The sequence below is a fragment of the Podarcis filfolensis genome (assembly GCF_964270895.1).
Source record: "Podarcis filfolensis genome assembly, chromosome: 4".
Classification (NCBI taxonomy): Eukaryota; Metazoa; Chordata; class Lepidosauria; order Squamata; family Lacertidae; genus Podarcis; species Podarcis filfolensis.
Window position 1 is genome coordinate 4183323 of NC_139607.1, and position 20753 is coordinate 4204075.

Consider the following 20753-nt stretch of genomic DNA (forward strand, 5'->3'; position numbering starts at 1 on the left):
TATATATATATATATATATATATATATATATATATATATTATGTGTATATATATATATGTGTATATGTGTATATGTGTATATGTGTGTATATATATATATATATATATATATATATATATATTATGTGTGTATATAATATATATATTATATATATATGTGTGTGTGAGAGAGAGAGAGAGAGAAAATATACAAAAAAGAAAAAGAAGCAATATATGATATTCCTATACATTCCTATATAAATTGGTATACTGTTATTTTCCTATGTAAATGTTAATAGCCTACTATATTTTGTATAAACTCATTCCAAATGTTATCATATTTATCCATACATAGAATCATAGAATCATAGAGTTGGAAGAGACCACAAGGGCCATCGAGTCCAACCCCCTGCCAAGCAGGAAACACCATCAGAGCACTCCTGACATATGGTTGTCAAGCCTCTGCTTAAAGACCTCCAAAGAAGGAGACTCCACCACACTCCTTGGCAGCAAATTCCACTGTCGGAACAGCTCTTACTGTCAGGAAGTTCTTCCTAATGTTTAGGTGGAATCTTCTTTCTTGTAGTTTGGATCCATTGCTCCGTGTCCGCTTCTCTGGAGCAGCAGAAAACAACCTTTCTCCCTCCTCTATGTGACATCCTTTTATATATTTGAACATGGCTATCATATCACCCCTTAACCTCCTCTTCTCCAGGCTAAACATGCCCAGCTCCCTTAGCCGTTCCTCATAAGGCATCGTTTCCAGGCCTTTGACCATTTTGGTTGCCCTCCTCTGGACACGTTCCAGTTTGTCAGTGTCCTTCTTGAACTGTGGTGCCCAGAACTGGACACAGTACTCCAGGTGAGGTCTGACCAGAGCAGAATACAGTGGCACTATTACTTCCCTTGATCTAGATGCTATACTCCTATTGATGCAGCCCAGAATTGCATTGGCTTTTTTAGCTGCCGCGTCACACTGTTGGCTCATGTCAAGTTTGTGGTCAACCAAGACTCCTAGATCCTTTTCACATGTACTGCTCTCAAGCCAGGTGTCACCCATCTTGTATTTGTGCCTCTCATTTTTTTTGCCCAAGTGCAATACTTTACATTTCTCCCTGTTAAAATTCATCTTGTTTGTTTTGGCCCAGTTCTCTAATCTGTCAAGGTCGTTTTGAAGTGTGATCCTGTCCTCTGGGGTGTTAGACAGAGTCTGCCCCTGTAAGCAGTCCGTTCATAAATTGCCAGTGAGGACATATCATCAGTCCATTGATGGAAGCGTATCATATCTTTATTTTCCCAATTCCTATATGTACACTAGTACTGCTGTACTGGAGCTATTGTAATGATATAGAAATATCACAACGTGAAGAAAAATCCCTGCAACACAAAACTTTATTTTGGCCAGTGCTTCCAAGAATACACAGCCAGATATAGGTTTCCGGTCCTCATGGATGTGAAGACATGGAGGCATGCAGTAACTGACAAAATATGAGTTGTCACACTAGAGGCTAAGCAAGATTTTCAGTTAGCAGGAAGTGGGATTACAGAGCACTTTTTGATTTAGCCTCTTCAGCTATAAGTGAGAGTTCTGCTACCTGCAGGAAATATACATCTTTGTTTCAATGAGTGAGACAAGAGACTGCAAAGTATCAAATAGGACTGTGGCATTTAATAACAATCTTGTTCAATTAATGTGTTTAGCCTTACACTGATTAAAATGCAGGAGCTCCGTTATGATCAAATCATTGGCAGTAATAGCTGGGTTGAACTCCTCATTATTTTTAACCACCAGTTTAGGATATTTGACTTGTCGTTTACTTATGCTGCAAGTTTTAAAGTGTGTGTTTTTGGAAAAGACCGAAATTATTTAAATGTGTTTTCTTTTTTAAGGGCCTCTGGTGCCATCTTGTGTTCAACCACATTGTTGTGTCTTAACCGACAATACGATGGACACTGTCATGCTTTAATACTTGGGTCTACTGTTGTGTGCTTTCCATGTCCTGCTTACTAAGGTCTGATATGTGGAACAGCTCAGAAGGAGCAGAGTTGACTTTGTTCCTTCCAAGGTAGCAGCTGGCCGAGAAGTTCAATGTGTGGCACATATGTGTCATAAAGTACTTGAGTTCTGCATGGCTTGTTTTTTCTCATCCTGCAAGACATGAGTACGGAACCTTTTCAAGGGCAATCCTCTGGCAAGATCCATGCAGATGAGCATTTTAGGATGCAGCACATCTCTGGCTCAGCTGGCTGATTCCCAGCTTAGCTGGCATTAAATCCCCCATCCTAGTTCAGCCAAAGATACACGACTGACTTGCTCATCCTGGCTCAGCCAGTGCTCAAGGCAGTTGTAAGTCCCCAGGAAGTGGGGGAGGAACAGAGGGGGGGGGACTTAGGCTTGATACTAAGCCTGTCCAATGCATGGCCTGGCAACGCTGCATCAAACTCTATTTCAAAGCCCTGCTGCAGAACAGGATTTGGATCTGGTGCAACTGCCCCGCGATCCTGGGATGAAGGGTGGTATATAAATTTAATAAATAAATAAACAGCATTTTCGCCAGCTTAATTTACACTGGCTTGCTTCTCTGATCAGCCTCGCTCCCTAGTTAGAGAAGTGGGGTGCTAGACAAGGAGAAGGTTTGTCCTCTTCAGCAAGCTGAGGAGCTTCAGCATGGAGATAGCCGAGGTCTCTCCCAGGACCCTCCTACTCCTAGTATCACCTTCAGCCAGCAAGAGCAGGAACTGCGGAGGATGGTAAAACCCAGGGGTCGGAGCAGACCAACAGCACCTTCTTTTTATCGAAAGGCCACTGTAGAGGTGGCACTGCAGGGTATGTGCTGAGGAGGCATCAGATCTGGCCTCCAAGGAGAGCATGACTGTCATTGCTGCCACCATGGCAGCAACAGTGGGTGGAGGTCAGAACTGCTGCTCCTGTGGATCCTGCTACCTGAGGTAGTTGCTTCACCTTGCCTCAGGTGTAGGCCAGCCCTGCTAGTCAATCCATTCAAGTAGCGGGGTTGGGAGACACAAGCCCTGACTCCAGCTTCATCCCTAAAGTTAACTTGGCTTTTGACAAAACAGAGCATATTCTTCTCCCTAGTTTTTGCCCTAATCCGACCCACTACGGGGGGGGGGGGATGGCATGGGCTGGACATCAGATGCAACTTGTGGATTTGCCTACACCAGAGCCATTCACTCTGAAAGATGGAGTTTCTTTTCTTCTTGCTGCTGAATTCTTTCAACCTGGCTGCTGAATTCTGCACTAGCTGAAGCTTTCAAACCATCTTGAGGCAGCCCTATGTATAACACGTTGCAATAATCTAAGCTCAGGTTTACCAGAGCATAGACAACAATAGGTAGGCTATCCCTGAGATAAGTGCACAGCTGGGATACCAGCTGAAGCTGATGGAAAGCACTGCATGCCACTGAGGCCACCTGAGTCTCAAGTGACAGCAAAGGATCCAGGAGCAACCCCAAGCTATGTACCAGCTCCTTCAGAGGAAGTGTAACCCCATTAAGATCAGACAACCTCCCAGTCATCCAGTCTAGGGAAGCACCCACTAACAGTGCCTCAGTTTTATCTGGATTGAATTTCAGTTTGTTGGTTCTCATCAGTCCATTATCAAGGTAAGACACCAGTCCACTGCCTCACCTGCAGATGTGATGGGGAAGTAGAGCTAAGTGTCATCAGCATATTGCTGACAATGTACTCAAAACCTCTGCATAATCCCACTCAGTGGTTTCATGTAGATGTCGAACAGCATAGGGGATAGGATCATACCCCGCAGAACCCCACATTGAAGGTTCCATGGGGCTGAAAAACACTCCCCAAGCAACACCCTCCAAGTAGGACCAGAACCGCTGCAAACCAGTGCCACCCACCCCTAACTCGGACAGCCACTCCAAAAGGATACCATGGTTGGTGGTATCAAAAGCCAGTGAGAAGTCAAGGAGAATTACCAGGGACACATTTCCCCTGTCTCTCTCTCAACAGAGGTCATCATACAGGGTGACCCTGATTGAAATGGATCTAGGAAATCAGTTTCTTCCAAAAGCGCCTGGATGTGGCCTGCAACCACCTGCTCCAGAACCTTGCTCAGGAAAGGGAGATTAACAACTGGCTGGTAGTTAGATTTTCCAAATCCAAGGAAGGTTTCTTAAGGAGTGGTTTTTCCACTGCCTCTTTCAAGCAGGCAGGGGCCAGCCCCTCTTATCAAAAAGCATTAACCACTTCCCTGGCCCAGCCAGCTGTCCCCTCCCTGATGGTTTTTATCAGCCAAGAGGGGCAAGGGTCTGGAGAGCAAGTGGTCGCCCTGAGAGCCAGTGTGGTGTAGTGGTTAAGAGCGGTAGTCTCATAATCTGGGGAACTGGGTTTGCGTCTCCGCTCCTCCACACGCAGCTGCTGGGTGACCTTGGGCCAGTCACACTTCTTTGAAGTCTCTCAGCCCCACTCACCTCACAGAGTGTTTGTTGTGGGGGAGGAAGGGAAAGGAGAATGTTAGCCGCTTTGAGACTCCTTAGGGGAGTGAGAAAGCAGGATATCAAATCCAAACTCTTCTTCTGACTTGTCCACATCCTCAAGCCTTACCAACTGAAACTTATCCAACACAACAGGACTAGACTGTGCTCTGGACACCCCATGAGATTCATCTGCTATAACAGCAGAGTCAAGATCTTGGTGGATGCAAGCAATTTTATCCTCAGAATGCTTTGCAAGCAAGTCACAGCGAGATACCGTTGGTTCTACCACATCCTTTGGGCCAGCCTGTACAACTCAGAAAAGCTCTGCCAGATGACATGATGAGGATGCAGTGGAGGCAGCAAAGTGTGCCTTCTTTGCTGCCTTCACTGCCACTAGGTAGGCTCGATGATGAGCCCTCACCAGTGTTTGGTTGCATTCATTTGGATCTTTCATCCACCTGCGTTTGAGTCGTCTCCTAGCTTGTTTCCTTGCCCTACACTCTGGAGTATACCAGGGGGCAATCAGACTCCACAAAGTGGGAGAGGGCACTCAGGGGCGACTGGGTCAATATGCAGAAAATATTAAAATAAATGTAAGGAACCACAGAAAGAGACGGAAGTCGAGTTTCGAAATGTTAAAATGTTTGTAAAATTACTGAAATGTATATAACTGAAAATCATAAATTAAAAAAGAAAGAAAGAGAAGGTGCTTTTGTGGTCATGCCATCAGTTCACGTCCTCTATTTCAGGGCGGTCAGCTGGCATTAACGCTAGCACATCTTGCAGGTGGCTGTCCCACTACAGCAATGCCAGAGAAGAAGCTTTTGCACTGGGTATTATTTCTCTTTACCTCGTGTTTTCTTCCTTCTGTCCTGGGTTCAGTTCATATTGGATATGGCAGCTATATCTCCAGTCCTGCTGCAATGTGTTGCATAGGAAGACAGACATTTTTTCATTGGATAAAATGAAGACAGCTTGCGGGGAATGATCACAGGACTCTCAGCTGTGCTAATTTGCTGATCTCTCAAGCAGAATTGCCTCTGTTGCACTCAAGTGCAAATGTCACTGTTAAAAAGAAATGAATTTAATCAAAGGGTGATGGTGTGCAAAGCATTACGTATGTTGGTCTCAGTAGCTCATCATTGGTGGGTTTATTGGTGTGAGAATGACCCATAATAACATTCAGAAAGGAGGAAAAGATATTTGTTTCCCTGTTTTTGTAAACAATTATTCAGATTTGATCCCATGTAGGGCAGATGTAATTTAGGATGAAGAGTTGATTTGTGGTGGAAGTTCTTTGAACACATATTCACTGTGATCTGAAGCATTTGATTTCAGGACAGAGAACATCTATCCAAATCACTTCAATTGCACTGATAATGTATATCTGTGTCTTCAGTGGAATATTGCTCCAAATTGGTCAGAGACACTTTATGGTGTCCCTCCTTCTGCAAGACAGTTCCCTCTGTTCAGGGGGAGTCCAAAAAGTCTTTGAAGCAAGCAAGCAAGGAAAGACTGGCTGTGCATGTTTCTTTCTGCTCGTGCAACCAGTGGATACACCCCAGTCTTATCTGGAGCAAGAAAGCATCTGATAGAGGACTTGCAATGTTACTTACTATGTCACAGTGTCAGGTGGCTGACTATTGATAGCGCTTCCTATGAATGCCAGCCAAAGAAATCACAAGGTCCCAGTGAATTCAAAGTAATCAAGCTCCCCAAAGGTCAGGTAAAAGCATCACATTCAAAGTGTTATCTTGTATTTTAAAACTGAATTTGGAAAATTTGGTTTTTAAAAGTTGTGATTCTTCTAACGTTTTTGGATATTTGTTTTACCTCTCTAATACTGCTACCAACACGACATAGGTTCTTCTTACTGTGCAGAACAGTTGGCAAGGACAAAGAGGTAAGTAGAGAGGCAAGTGCAGTTCACAGTGAGGGGTGTGTGTGTGTGTGTGTGAGAGAGAGAGAGAGAGAGAGAGAGAGAGAACACTTGCATATTGCTGGTTTAATTTCACTGTGATCATACTAGCTGCACTCCAACTGGAAGAAAGTCCTATGTGTACTAAACTTTCAAGCAATCTCATTATGCAATTCTCTCATAAAGATGTCAGCTATGGAAAGGCTTGCCATTTCTTCTGCATGGGAAGTCATTCATATCCATGTCTTCTGCAAATTAGTTCAGTGTTGTGAGTATGGTTTAAAGCTGGAAATTCATTAGATGACCCTTGTACACTGGTGGAGCATGGGGGCTGGGCCCTGGGTACAGAATCTTGGGGGGGGTGAACCAGGTGCCCCCACATGCACCCAGTGTGTAGAATTGACTTTTTTGAGCTCTGCGTGGTTCACCAGCTATGGACCCTTTTGGACAGAGATTACTGATAACATTATTGCAATGCACTCTATGTTGGGTTGTCCTTGAAGATATCAGTAACTTCACTTGGTTTCAAATGCAGCAGCCAGATTACTGTCTAAGGGTTCAATTTAGATCTCATATAATCTATAGAATCATAAAATTTATGTTTAAAAATAGATGCTTTGGTTGCCAGTTTGTCTCCATCCCTTATTTAGACACCTTAGTGCCTAAAACCCTAAACGATTCAAGCCCAAATACCTGAAAGAACACCTCCCTCCCTCCAGATTGTCAGAGGGTTGTTTCCCTGTCCTTGGAACCTCGTGGAGTGTGGGGGGGGAGAAGCCATTTTCTGTAGCAGCCCCTAACTTGTTGAATTCCCTCCCCACAGAGTGTGTCTAGCACCTTCATCACAGAGATTCCGACAAATGCTGAAGATGTACGTCTTTACCTTGGCATTTGACACTTCTGACATGTTTTTTTAGGACCCATCTTGTGTCAGTGACTGAGTTGTTTAAAACTGTTTTAAAACTATTTTAATGTTGTGTTTTAATGTTGTAAGCTGCCTGGGGCTCTTAGGGTGAAGGCAGTGTAATAAATTACTATCATCACCACCCTCATCTTCATAATCAAGTTCCCATGTGCAATATGCGAACAGTGAAGATATGCTGTCATTTAGTAATCATAGAAGCTGCTGAAATCCTGTATATGTGGTAGCCCAACTCTCTGGGTGTGACTCTTTTCTTCAGTGAAACAAGGATCTAATTCTTAAGTTCTCCTTCAGTTCTGAGTACTACTTCTTGCTGTGGACCACTTCTGCCTCATTCAGACATGTTCTGCTATCCAAGCTATTTTACAGCAAAGGCCTTTCATTTTGCAATTACTACACAATTAACATTTCCACCAGGAGGATTTTATTACACTAATGTGGTGGATCCACAGCTCTGATTATAATTACACCCTGGCTTCAATCACACTGGGAGCAGTTCAACTCAGAAAGGGGATATTACATGGCTTCTCACTATTAAATGACATGAAAAGCTTAGCAATCTTTTGTTCAAGACCATTTAACTTTTTGATCCTACAGTTTCACTTAGAAATCTGCAAAATAGGCAGAAGAAGCTAAAATACCCACGTTATGTGGAGTGCGGTATACACCCCTTGCTCTTTGATCCTCATCAGATTGGGGACTTTTGTTTCATGAAGCTGGAAGGAGGTTATACTAAAGGATAAAGAGTGTGAGGGGGGAGTGTCAAGAGAGATTTAGAGAAGTGCACTAGGAACTAAGATTATTTTCAGAGGGTGCATTTATGCTGCCCTAATACTCTTTGCAAGTTATATTGAGAAGCTAAATGGAACGGCAAAGGGGAGGGTGGTGACAGCCTATTTTCTTGACAGGTGTGTGAGGTAAAAATATGAAATGGTGACACTACAGGTCCACCTTGAATTGGTGACCAGAGGGCTATCTGGCAGTATTTTTTTAGTTTTTGTACCACCACCACCTTTGATCATGATGAAACTGTAGGCAGACCAGTCTCTTTGTGCCCATAAGCCGTAACGAACCAGGCGAAACTGCCAGACCTATAAACCTTCTGAATCCTTAGACTTGTTTGCTACCTTGCGTTGGCTGCCCTTGAGCATACAAGCAGCTAGGGGGCTGATGGGGGCACATTTTTAACAATACATGACACTATTGTTAAAACATCTGCACTGGTTCTAAGCCAGGTTCGAGGTCTTTGTATTAATTTACAAAGCCCTGGACAACTTTGGTCCAGGATACCTTAAGGACAGCCTGAACCTTTATATCCCAGCTCAGTGACTAAGGTTATATGCAGAATTGTCATTGATTGTTCCCTGAGTTGGCAAACCTCACTGGACATCAACATGAAATAGAGCCCTTAGTGTGATTAGCCCAGTCCTGTGAAATGCACAGCCAATCGAAATTTAGTAGGCACCTTCTGTTCAACCTTTAAATGCCTGCTGAAAATTTTAGCTTATGCAGGCAGTTAAGAAAATAACTTTCCATAATAGCTGGTAGCTTCAGATTTTATATTTTAATGTGTTTTATTATATATGCATATGTGTACGTGTAAACCACTTGGATATATTCTTATGCCATAGCAGTATATGAATATTTTTTATTTTGAAAAAATAGACTTCCAGGTGCAATCTGGTCCGATAAAACTGATTCTCCATTAAGTCAGAGACACGGGTTGCAGATGCATAGCAGAGGCTTTTTGGGAGTGAACCATACTGCAGCATATAACTTGAACTGCAGCTGTCTGCTTTCTCCCTCAAGGCTAATGTCAGTTTCAGGAGGGCAATTTGGATTGGGGTTGTGGCATGGTGGAAGCTTGGGGGGCACTGTCCAGAGTGGAGCTGCATCCACATATCTCCCACCTCCCATTCAGTTTGGTTCCTATTCAAAGAAAGGAATGTGAATTAGAAAAAGTCACTTCCTATCAGGGCTGGTTTGCAGCACTTGTTACCAGACTCTCTCTCATACTGAAATGTCCTTTTTAATAAATAAATACATACATACATACATACATACATACATACATACTAAAACCATCCATATTTTTCTCCCTTTTCACAAAGCAGATAATTAGAAATCAGTACGGGTTTCTTTTATAATTTTACAATAGATACACATGGTTTTACATTTCTTTATTCCTGTTAGCATATTTGGGAACTACAGCTAAAAACAATAAGCTCTTCCATTAGCAGCCTCCCATTAGCGAGGAGAAAGGTGAAAGATTAGATTTACAAACATACAACAAACTGAAATGAAGCTTTCAATACTTTCACTGTTCATTTATAAAGATAGCCTGGAGCTGATGGAATTTTTATATTTTTTATATATTTTCCTTTCCATTTGTTCAGCCACTTTCCACAAAACCTAAAGCGATGGTTGATTTTACGGACTAACAGTTAATCAGATTCAAGAAGTTTGCTCTTTCAAGCTTTCCACCTTAAAACGTATAAACCTGCCTTGTCTCAAGTGAGATCATTGATCTCTCTAGGTTTTCTTCTGCTTGCTTTGACTGGCAGAAGCTTTTCAAGACTGCAGTCAAGGAAAGGGGGACTTCTGGATGAAAGAACACCAGCCTATATGCATCTGTGAGCAGGGAAGGAACTCTGAGATAAACCTCTTCATCTAATGAGCATAGCCTGAGTCCAGATTCTCATTTCTGCTCTTCTAGCCTCTGCCATATCAAGCCAGAAGGCTAAATGGCACGGTGGTCTTTGCATAGTAGGGAGATCATAAAGTTACCAGAAACGTATGTATCTCACATTAAACCACTTCACAGCACCACTCAGACTCAAAGTGGTGGTGGGGGAATGGTGTGTGGCAGTCATGGTCAGCCAACTGCTGGAATCAACTAGTGACTTAAAAAAAATAACAAAGGAAAAGGAACCCCAACCTTCCCTTATGCCATTTGACTTTTCTGCACCCCAAATTGCAGCATGTATTACAAAGCCTTATGTTGGAATTCTCAACAGAGGAGCTTAAAAGCTGTTAAATGTTTTCTTTAGTAAATACCATATACCTATTTGTCCATTGTGGAGGAAATTCATGGAACGTCCTTAAATATAAACACAAGTCTACTCCAAGATATCTCATCACTTCAATTACTCCTATGAAAAATAGAAATGATACCAAATAGAATTTGAAGTACAGGGATGTGTGCAGTCAGTTTCTATTGACAATTTTAGAGATTTATGAATGTAATTTTGCCCACTCACTTTGAAACTCAACCACCATACTGTTAAAAATGTGTATGGTGTTTTGCCATTTTTCTCTCCCTGCTACCTTTGTAGGAAATCTGTGCAAATCATGTCAGTCTTCATTGCTTCTATAGATTATTTCTTTGTTCCAGGTGTCTTGGTTCCTTGGACGCTTGCCTTAAAGAGAAAGTATATCAATGGCTTTTGATTTATTTTGTCATTACAGCTAATTTTCTGCCTCCCTCCACATTTCATTAGAATCTGAAGAATATAATCACACCTTGATTATCTCTGTCCATGGCAGAGACCGACAGTGACACCTGCAGCCAAGAAACATCCACCCTCTACTTGTTTCAGGTTCAGACTCAACTAAAATGTCTAGATCTGCTGTAACTGACTTGTAGTATATAACTGGAGTCTTGTTAAATGCTGTCTGAAAGTACTACATAGATAGATGAAATAGGTTGTGTAGCTACCTTCATAAAAGTTGTGAACACTGCTCAATCAGACACACCAGGATCAGGCTACCTATAGCACATATTAATTATATCTGATTAAACTTCCTCCCCCAAGAGAGGGAGAGAGAGACAGAATTCCCAGGAAAGAGAGGCTGTCAGGCAGGTGTGTAGGATCATGACCGGAAGGGATAAATACACTGATGAGTAGATAACAGTACATGTTATTTACATGTCTACTCATTTACATTTACATGTCTACTCAGAAGCAAGTCTCACCAAGTTTAATGGGGCTTCTTGTTGTTGTTTAGCCGTTTAGTCATGTCCGACTCTTTGTGACCTCATGGACCCCATGGACCAGAGCACGCCAGGCACTCCTGTCTTCCACTGCCTCCCGCAATTTTGTCTAACTTATGCTGGTAGCTTTGAGAACACTGTCCAACCATCTCGTCCTCTGTCGTCCCCTTCTCCTCCATCTTTCCCAACATCAGGGTCTTTTCCAGGAAATCTTCTCTTCTCATGAGGTGGCCAAAGTATTGGAGCCTCAGCTTCAGGATCTGTCCTTCCAGTGAGCACTCAGGGCTGATTTCCTTAAGAGTGGATAGGTTTGATCTTCTTGCAGTCCATGGGACTCTCAAGAGTCTCCTCCAGCACCATAATTCAAAAGCATCAATTCTTCGGGGATCAGCTTGCTCCTACATAATTAAGCACAGGATTGCAGCTTCAGTTAGGAATGACACAGGATAGATTTTTTAAATAAAACTGAAGGAAGAAAAACTTACTTTGTTCCCCTTTAATATAAAATGTTGGGAGCCTACACCCATAATCAACATACAAAGCCAACCTAACAAGTGCACCTCCCATTTTTTAATATAAGTGTTACAGAATAATCAACAAAAGGGGAGATAACAGAGTGTTACATAATACCCCACATATAGAATTTTCACAGCTACCACATTAAGGGCTTTGTACCTATGTTGTACGATCTGTAGAACCCTGAGAACAGTGTTGTGGATAGGCAAATAAATCTATTTACTACATTAAATGGCTTGGTCCCCTATTTACGCTGCAGCCCACCCCTGTGCTCCATCCCACTTTGCTTTGTCCTTTGTAGATGGGTAGGAGTAAAGAGGCCATCCAAAAAATTCCTTGTTTAAATTAATTTTGGATTCAGGTCCAATTTGGTGCATTTCCTCCTCTCTCTGCTTCCTGCACCCAATCTGCCATTGGGATAGTTCATTTGGGTGTGAGCATGGAATAAAGGGCAGAGCTGTTGTTCAGGCCTTTCTGTGCCAACAGCAGGCGCCTTAACTTGGCCCAGTAGCGTATCAACAGTCACTGCAGCTCTTTCAGCACAGGAGCTGTATGGCTCTAGCTGTAGCATCCACACTAACCTTAATGGCAGTAATCAATTTGGGGGCTACCAGTGCCTGGATGACCATAACTAAACTATCGTGAATGAGGAATGTAGTTTAGCCCAGCAAACTTCAGGCAAAGATATATGTTGTGTATGTGACAATAACTCTGGCCTATAATTGTTACATCTGCAGCAGAAGGTAGTTTTGACTTCCGTGCGTATAGTTCAGGGTCTTAGCAATACATAGGGCAAAAACGTATTAACTTGTAGCTACCAGATGCACTAGACCAGGGGTTGTCAGCCCGGTCCCTACTGCCCACTAGTGGGTGTTTCAGGATTCTAGGTGGGCGGTAGGGGGTTCTATGGCACAAGCTGAATCCTCTTTCCATCAAGCACTGGTGGAAATTTTACCATCAAGAAAGATGCATTAGTGGGTAGTAGGTATAAAAACATTGACTATCCTTGCACTAGACAGACTCCCAATTTGTCCCTGCAGGGCTGCTATGCTTATTTATTTAGCAAACTTATGTCATTTACTTTGTGTCTCTAAAGTTATTTTCCTAAATTTATTGATTTTTGGCATGGAGTGAACTATTAATATTTAAATGCACCTAATTAGCCCCTCAGAACAGTCTGTTGTTGTCTGCATAGATAACATACCCTCCAACATTTCTCAGATAAAAATAGTAAAATCATTATGGGACAGGACATTCCTATTTATGCCCCACACATATTACTGGGTTGACCCAGCCACTCTGGGCAGCTTCCAATGTATATAAAAACATAATAAAACATCAAATATTTAAAAAAATCCCTATACAGGATTGCCTTCAGGTTCATCAGGAGGCAGATAACTCTATAACTGTATAACCTCCAACATTGCTCCAATGAAAATAGGGACATCCTAAGGAGAAGTGTTTCTGTGCGCTGCTCTGGTTTCACCAGAAGCGGCTTAGTCATGCTGGCCACATGACCCGGAAAAACTGTCTGCGGACAAACATTGGCTCCCTTGGCCAGTAAAGCGAGATGAGCGCCACAACCCCAGAGTCATTCGCGACTCGACTTAACTGTCAGGGGTCTTTTACTTTTTAAGGAAAAGTGGGACACTCTGAGATCAAATCAGAAACAGGAATGGCTTCTCTAAATAAGGGACATCCCTGGAAAATAGGGACACGTGGAGGGTCTGAGATAACAGCAGGCTCCACTCTAAGTTCTCATTAGAGTGTTAGAACACAAAAACTAGTTTTGCTATACTGATAGAAGATAGGATGAGAGCAGGGTTTTTTATTATCAGAACCAAGTCCAAATTTTTAAACAAAAATAGGGAGGGGTGTGTATGTAAAGATGGAATATGATGCAAATGTTAAAGTTTTTGCATAATGAGAGTTATTCCATTCAGCAGGAATGGAAAAAGTAAATTGCTGTTAAAGTTTATTTTAAATGCTGATGGGCGCATTTAAAGCTTTTAGATACCCATCTAGATTCCAGGAGGTGTCAGCAGAGCATCAAGAAAATGAAATAGCCAACTCCTGTAACCCTTGCAGCATTTAAATAGTCCAGAGATGGAAATGTCTATATTAAACTGCCATATTCATGAAAAAGACTGTCTGAAAGCATTACTCGCCCCTCTGATCTCATCACTGACATCTGTAATGAAGGGCTGAGGGTTTTCACTTGCACTTTGATCTAATGAATTAGTTGGAGGATATTGAAACATAACTTGTGGAGAAAATGGCCTCAGATCTCACTGCCAGCAGGAATAGAATAAGCTAAATAAGTCCACTTTGAAGATCACAGCAGTATTAAATACAGAATGGGAAAAGACCAGGGCAGACAATATTTCCCCTTTTTGGATTTTGACAAATGGGCTAATAAATGACACTCATAATGGTGTTGAAAGAATAAGAGAGGTATTTTCCAAACAGTTTTAAAAGAGAGATTAGGAACCTGTGCAGCTGTTTATGTGGTAGCTCGACAGACACTTTCAACATGAACACACACTGCAGATGGGGAAGAGGAACTGTCTCCGCAGGCCAACTCTGGGCCATATGCAGTCAAACATCTGTCTGCAGGCCTCTGCATGCATTGAAATGGCATACATGAAGCTTATTGGCCCTTCTGCATTGCCATACGAGGCAGCACCTGAGTCCCCTTTCAAACATTGTGCTTTCATTTTCAGTTCTATCTTTCCAGCTGAAATCTGCTGCATCTCTTTTTCTATATAAGCCACTTACTAAAATTCTTGTCGGTTATGCACCTTTTTGGTAGCCTTCTCTTACACATAGGAAGCTGCCTCATGCTGAGTCAGATTACTGGCTACTCTTGTTCATTGTTGACTACCTGGGCTGGCAGCTGCTCTCCAGGCAGGAGTCTCTGCCAAGAATCTGGGACCTTCCGCTTGCAAGGCAGATTGCCTGCCACTGAGCTACGGCCCTTCAGAGTGATACATTAATATTGGTGAGAAATATGGGATACCTCTGAGGCACAGAGAGTTCTTCCTTAAAAGGACCAGAGAGAGGGGCGGGAGAGTTTTTCATGAATATGCCATCATAAAGATACTTCTTGTGCCAGATGTTATCTTAGGAACTTGTTGTCAAAGCATCAACTTGTGATCTGGTTAGCAGGCTACTTTTTAAAAAAGCAAAAAAGTCTGAATTGGGGTCTGAACTTTATCTTGTGGTCAGTGCATTGCACACCCTAATATACATAGGTTAGACTTGTCAATATTTAGTAATTTGTTTTCTGCAGGTTTCCCATTCACACATGCGGTTTTGCATGTGGAGAGTCTGTACAGTTGACTGCATGAAAGTAAGGGCCAGTGCACATTGTGCTCATTCCCCTTCCAATCCCTGCATGTGCACAATGGAAGTTTGTGTAGAGTTTTTGTTGGGACTGGAATTATATTCATCCTTTGTGATTGAGCCACTCCTAGGGAAGGGTGGATGGTTCAGTCTACTTCCAGTCTGTGTCATTTTCAAATGTGTATAAATCTGTTCCATCTGATTTTGGCTTTAATCTGTGCATAAAAAAATCCATCTGGAGTGGTAGCAAATAAGTTGAAAGCTCTGTCAGTTTTCCTTCTTTTTCTCTTTCAGTTACTGCAAAAATGCAAGATACGGATTGTGAGGAAGATTCTATATGCATACAGCGTTTATGCATTTGGCAGTGTGCAGAGATTTGGATAAACATGTGGAGGCAGTGGTAAGGTCAGCTGACATAAATCTGACTCCTTCTCCACTCTGCAAACATACACATTCATCATTGATAGAACTGTGTTCAAGACAACTCAATACTAGTACTTGCAGCTCTGCATAAGAAATGCCATCTTGGGAGATGTTTATATCAGCTTTGTAATTATCCTGGACACCTATATTAAGAATCACCTTCAAGCAACCAGGCAGGAAAGTTTATTATTGCAGGGCCAGATGGGACAGTAGATTTAGCTGACCTGTTTGGTAGGCTGCCCTATGTAAACCACTTAATGCAAAAAGCAGCTTATATTGTTCCTTTTTTCAGTAGGAAGTCATAAAATTTTGTTGTTTACATGTGCAGACCCCTTGTGAAGCTATATAGAAATATAGGGGTACAAAAAATATTCATGATTTTACCTGGGGACAGATTTTACTTGGGCACAGTTCCAGTAATGTGTCCCAAAATCAGTTCTGAAATCAGTGATTGCTAATCTGCAATAACAAGAACTTTTAATGAACAATAGTAAAACCATTTGCAATGAGTAGCAGCTTGTGAAATATCAAACTGGCAGTAAAAGCAGTATTAAACTTCAGCTGTTTGAATAGTAAATTCAGTTAAGTGAAGCCCAGCCTCATATAGAATTGCAAGGTAATCTGCCTGTTGTGCATCGATTTGCAGTAGCAATACAGAAAACATTAGCAATATGTCACTTTTGTATGTTATGCACCCATAAGTCAATTCCACCCTATTTCTGCATTAATTTCCAATTTTTTAGCCTGCATGAAAATTGGCATTTAAATGCATATATCTAAAATTATATCATCTCAGAATATATATTTAATGAATTTTGATCAATTTTTGAGTCAAGAACCGTATTAGAACATTCTGGAAGTTGACAGATAACTAAAGTTCTGATCCACATATGTCTGTGAGGTACAAATCAAGTCAGCTCAGGTCAGAATCCATGAAGATCAGTTTCCTAAAGCATCCCTAAAATATATTTTCAGCTCAAAACTGAACACCCACTTTTTCAGGAAATGGAGGTCATGGAAATAATTTGGGAAGTTTATGCATTCCTAATGGCAGAATATCTTACAATCTTTCTTTTTAAAATAATAGTTTACTCATATTTCCCATATCAAAGGAAAGCAAGCGAAGACTCAGAATATACATTTATATTTGATTTCAGCAAACATGAGATCAAAACAAGTAGACAGTAGAAAATCTGCAAATATACAATTGATAACACATAAAGAAATGAACACTAATGAAGCTATCAAAGAACCATAATAGAAGTAATCAATTTGCAAACATAAAGAGAACAAGGAAAAACAACTTAGCCCATAATATCACTCCATAAAGCTGCATGGTTCAGGAGAAGCCAATCATGTCATACTCTCTGAATGAAATATATTTAATAAAACAAAACAATTTCACATAAAACTTATTTCTTCAGTTGACAAGCAATTTTTTCCATAAAGGCCACCAACCCAATTTGAGAATACCACTTCTCCATCAAATTAGGTAAACTAATTTCCAATTTCAGTATATGGGCCACAATGAAACCAATAAACTCTTATAAAGTGTCCTTTTGTCTCCATTATCATTTTTATTTTTTATTTTAAAAAATTATACATAGCTTGATAGTAAACAAAAGCAAAACAAAAAACCCCAAACACTCAAAGGTAAAGAGGTTTTCTAGTCAAGTAGACAGTGCTTTTATGGCCAACAGGAACACCCCCTTGACCCCCCAGTCTAACCTGATGCTGTAACCAAGTACACAAGTGGACACAGTTGGGCAAGGTGAGGTCCCCCCAGGACACTCACTCAAGTCTTGGTAAGACAACCTAGATCAGCCCATTCATCCACAATCATGGTCGAATTATGGACTGATCTCTAATTGTATGCATACCTGCTGTCCATTTCCCATGCCTTAAATTGTTTGAATTTATCTGAACTATAGAACAACTGGTGATTTAATCTAGAGGTTAGAGGTGATAAAGTGGGCAACAATATTTTTATCCCTATGTCCCAAACATTTGAACCAGGTAAGCAAAAAGGCCTTTTCAATTTGTTTAAATGCTTTTTAGCTCTAAAGGTGAATGGTAAAGCTCTAATTCAGTGATTCCAAGGAATATTCCATTGTTAGCAACGATCGACTAAACTTGTCTCCATGATTGATTTAGATTAGGGTTTTTTTTTAAGATGTACTGCATCATGATATAATGCTGAATTTTGTATACCCATCTCCCCAGAGTTAGTACATTCTTGCTTACTGCAATTGTGGCTTTTTGCCCTTATGTATAAAGTCAATAAGTAGACATTCCAATTATTCTGTATTGCCATTCTGTATTGCCAGATAGATAGCAATAGGGATAGTTTGCAATAGGAACAGCAGCTTTGGTAATGTAATTATTTAATTGCTGCAGCACTCTCCAGCATCAGAGGAATATGCAGCTATTCATGCAATCTCTTTTAATTTCCTTTAGCAAATGTCTATAATTAAATTCTTATATACTCAATAAGTTTTAAAGAATCATTACACTAAAACATTTAAAGGTCATGGTACACATTCTTAATTTTATTTATTGTAGTTGTTGAGCTAAGGTCAAGTTTAATGTCTCCTTTTGGGCTTTAATTTATCCAGGTCTGGGGTATGTATAATCTTCAATATATAGTGTTCCTCACTCAGTCAATCTGTTGATTGCTTCATTTGAGAGCTTATCCACTCTTTCCTTTTGCCCCACTCCTTCCAGGCAGTGTTCAACGCTTTAACTGTCTGTGTTTGAGCATGCCCCCCCCCCATGTTCCCTGTGAAAACCCAGTCTTTAAAGCTGAATCAGAGCAAACGTTAATTCAGGGTTTCCACAGATTGAGCTCCGATTCACTCTGATTGAGCTTCAAAGAATGGATTTTCAAGAGGAAAGCTCTGGGCCAAAAAAAGAAAAACAAACAAAAAGCACATGGACAGGAAGCTTTAAATTGCAGACCATGCCTGAAAAGACTGGGGGAAAGATAAGTGTAGATAATACAACCATAAAACTGTAAAGTTGGATGGGTCCCTGAGGGTCATCTAATTCCAACCCCCTGCAGTGCAGGAATCACTGAAGAATCCATGACAGATGGCCATCTGACCTCGCTGAAAAACATCTAATGAAGGAGAGCCCACCACCTTCCAAGGGAGTTAAGCCCTGTGTTTATCAAAATGAGAGCAATATTATCCACACACAAAAAATCAGTGAGCAGTTCCATAGGACTGGGGAACTTTTATTGTGCCATCCATTCTCAGTTCTCTAATGAGTGGTTCTGTCACAGAGAAAAAATAAGTGGCAACAATGGATAACCTTGCTTAGTGCCCCTTGGAAATGTCAAACAGTGAGACCTGTCCATTGGCCCACACAAAACCCTACAGTCCATAAAATACCTTAGAAACTTTATTGTGAAGGTCCTAAGAACAACCTTGCAGGGTAGGCTGCTGATATGTCAGTAATGGAAATACTTGGGATGTGTTGAGGAGCTTGGTTAAATAGACAAATACTTACCTGCTTCCTGAAACAAGGAGTTCATTCAAAAGCCATCTGTTATGACATGATGAACCATCTCACAATTTTCTTCCTCAGTAGATTTATGCAAAGTTGGCTGTTTGAGACTGAGCTTTCAGATTGGTGATTATATGGAAAAAATCCAGTGTATGGTCCATGTGCACTAAGTTGCTGCCTATTGGCCTGGAAAAAAAGATGCCCGGAGAGTGTTCATGTTTACTATCTCCAGCTCTATAGGATTTTCTTCTGCCCCCCAGATGTTTTCCATTTTCTACGCTGTTATCATTTAAGAATCATCAGAGAAAAGAGGGTCCACGTTTTGATTGGTTGTCATGTATCCTGCTCAAATTCAAGACACTCACTTTTAATTAATTCAATAGGTGAAGACATTGACATCTCAAGAAGCAGATTAAAGTGATTTCTGCATGTTACAATTTTCAAGGTTTCTTTCCAAAGCATCATTCTGGAACAGAACAGCTTGCAAAAATTTAGCTGCAGAAACAGATGGATTCATTACAGTGGCAACATGTCCCTTCACAAAATCAGGTGAGATGTTCCATAAAAAGAATCTTCCAACTAATTAGGAGAACCCTTGGTCCAATAGAGCCTAGTCATGTCAAAGCGGATATTAGAAGTCACACTGAAATAAATCCAAGTTATGTAGAGGACTGTTGAAATTAGCTCCAGTGCTTCTTTGGGGGACAGGTTGCTGACCTTGAGCCAGACATCCTGGAGAGTGAAGTCAAATGGGCCTTAGAAAGCACTGCAAATAACAAGGCCAGTGGAAGTGATGGTATTCCAGCTGAACTATTTAAAATTTTAAAAGATGATGCTGTTAAGGTGCTACACTCAATATGTCAGCAAGTTTGGAAAACTCAGCAGTGGCCAGAGGATTGGAGAAGATCAGTCTACATCCCAATCCCAAAAAAGGGCAGTGCCAAAGAATGCTCCAACTACCTCACAATTGCACTCATTTCACACGCTAGCAAGGTTATGCTTAAAATTCTACAAGGAAGGCTCAAGCAGTATGTGGACCGAGAACTCCCAGAAGTGCAAGCTGGATTTAGAAGAGGCAGAGGAACCAGAGACCAAATTGCAAACATGTGCTGGATTATGGAGAAAGCTAGAGAGTTCCAGAAAGACATCTACTTCTGCTTCATTGACTATGCAAAAGCCTTTGACTGTGTTGACCACAGCAAACTATGGCAAGTTCTTAAAGAAATGGGAGTGCCTGATCACTTCATCTGTCTGCTGAGAAATCTCTATGTGGGACAAGAAGCTACAGTTAGAACTGGATATGGAACAACTGATTGGTTCAAAATTGGGAAAGGAGTACGGCAAGGCTGTATATTGTCTCCCTGCTTGTTTAACTTATATGGAGAATTCATCATGCGAAAGGCTGGGCTGGATGAATCCCTAGCCGGAATTAAGATCGCCGGAAGAAATATCAACAACCTCAGATATGCAGATGACATTGATGGCAGAAAGTGAGGAGGAATTAAAGAACCTTTTAATGAGGGTGAAAGAGGAGAGCGCAAAATATGGTCTGAAGCTCAACATCAAAAAAACGAAGATCATGGCAACTGGTCCCATCACCTCATGGCAAATAGAAGGGGAAGAAATTGAGGCAGCGAGAGATTTTACTTTCTTGGGCTGCATGATAACTGCAGATGGTGACAGCAGCCATG

The 20753-nt window shown here is 41.3% G+C and overlaps 1 long non-coding RNA gene across 1 annotated transcript; it reads left to right on the forward strand.

Moving 5' to 3' along the window:
• Positions 1-14662: 14662 nt before the first annotated feature.
• LOC310761722 lies at positions 14663-18736 on the forward strand. Its single transcript, XR_014547690.1, has 3 exons — positions 14663-14788; positions 15427-15532; positions 18617-18736. It is a non-coding gene; the product is annotated as an uncharacterized lncRNA (long non-coding RNA).
• The last annotated feature ends 2017 nt before the right edge of the window (positions 18737-20753 follow it).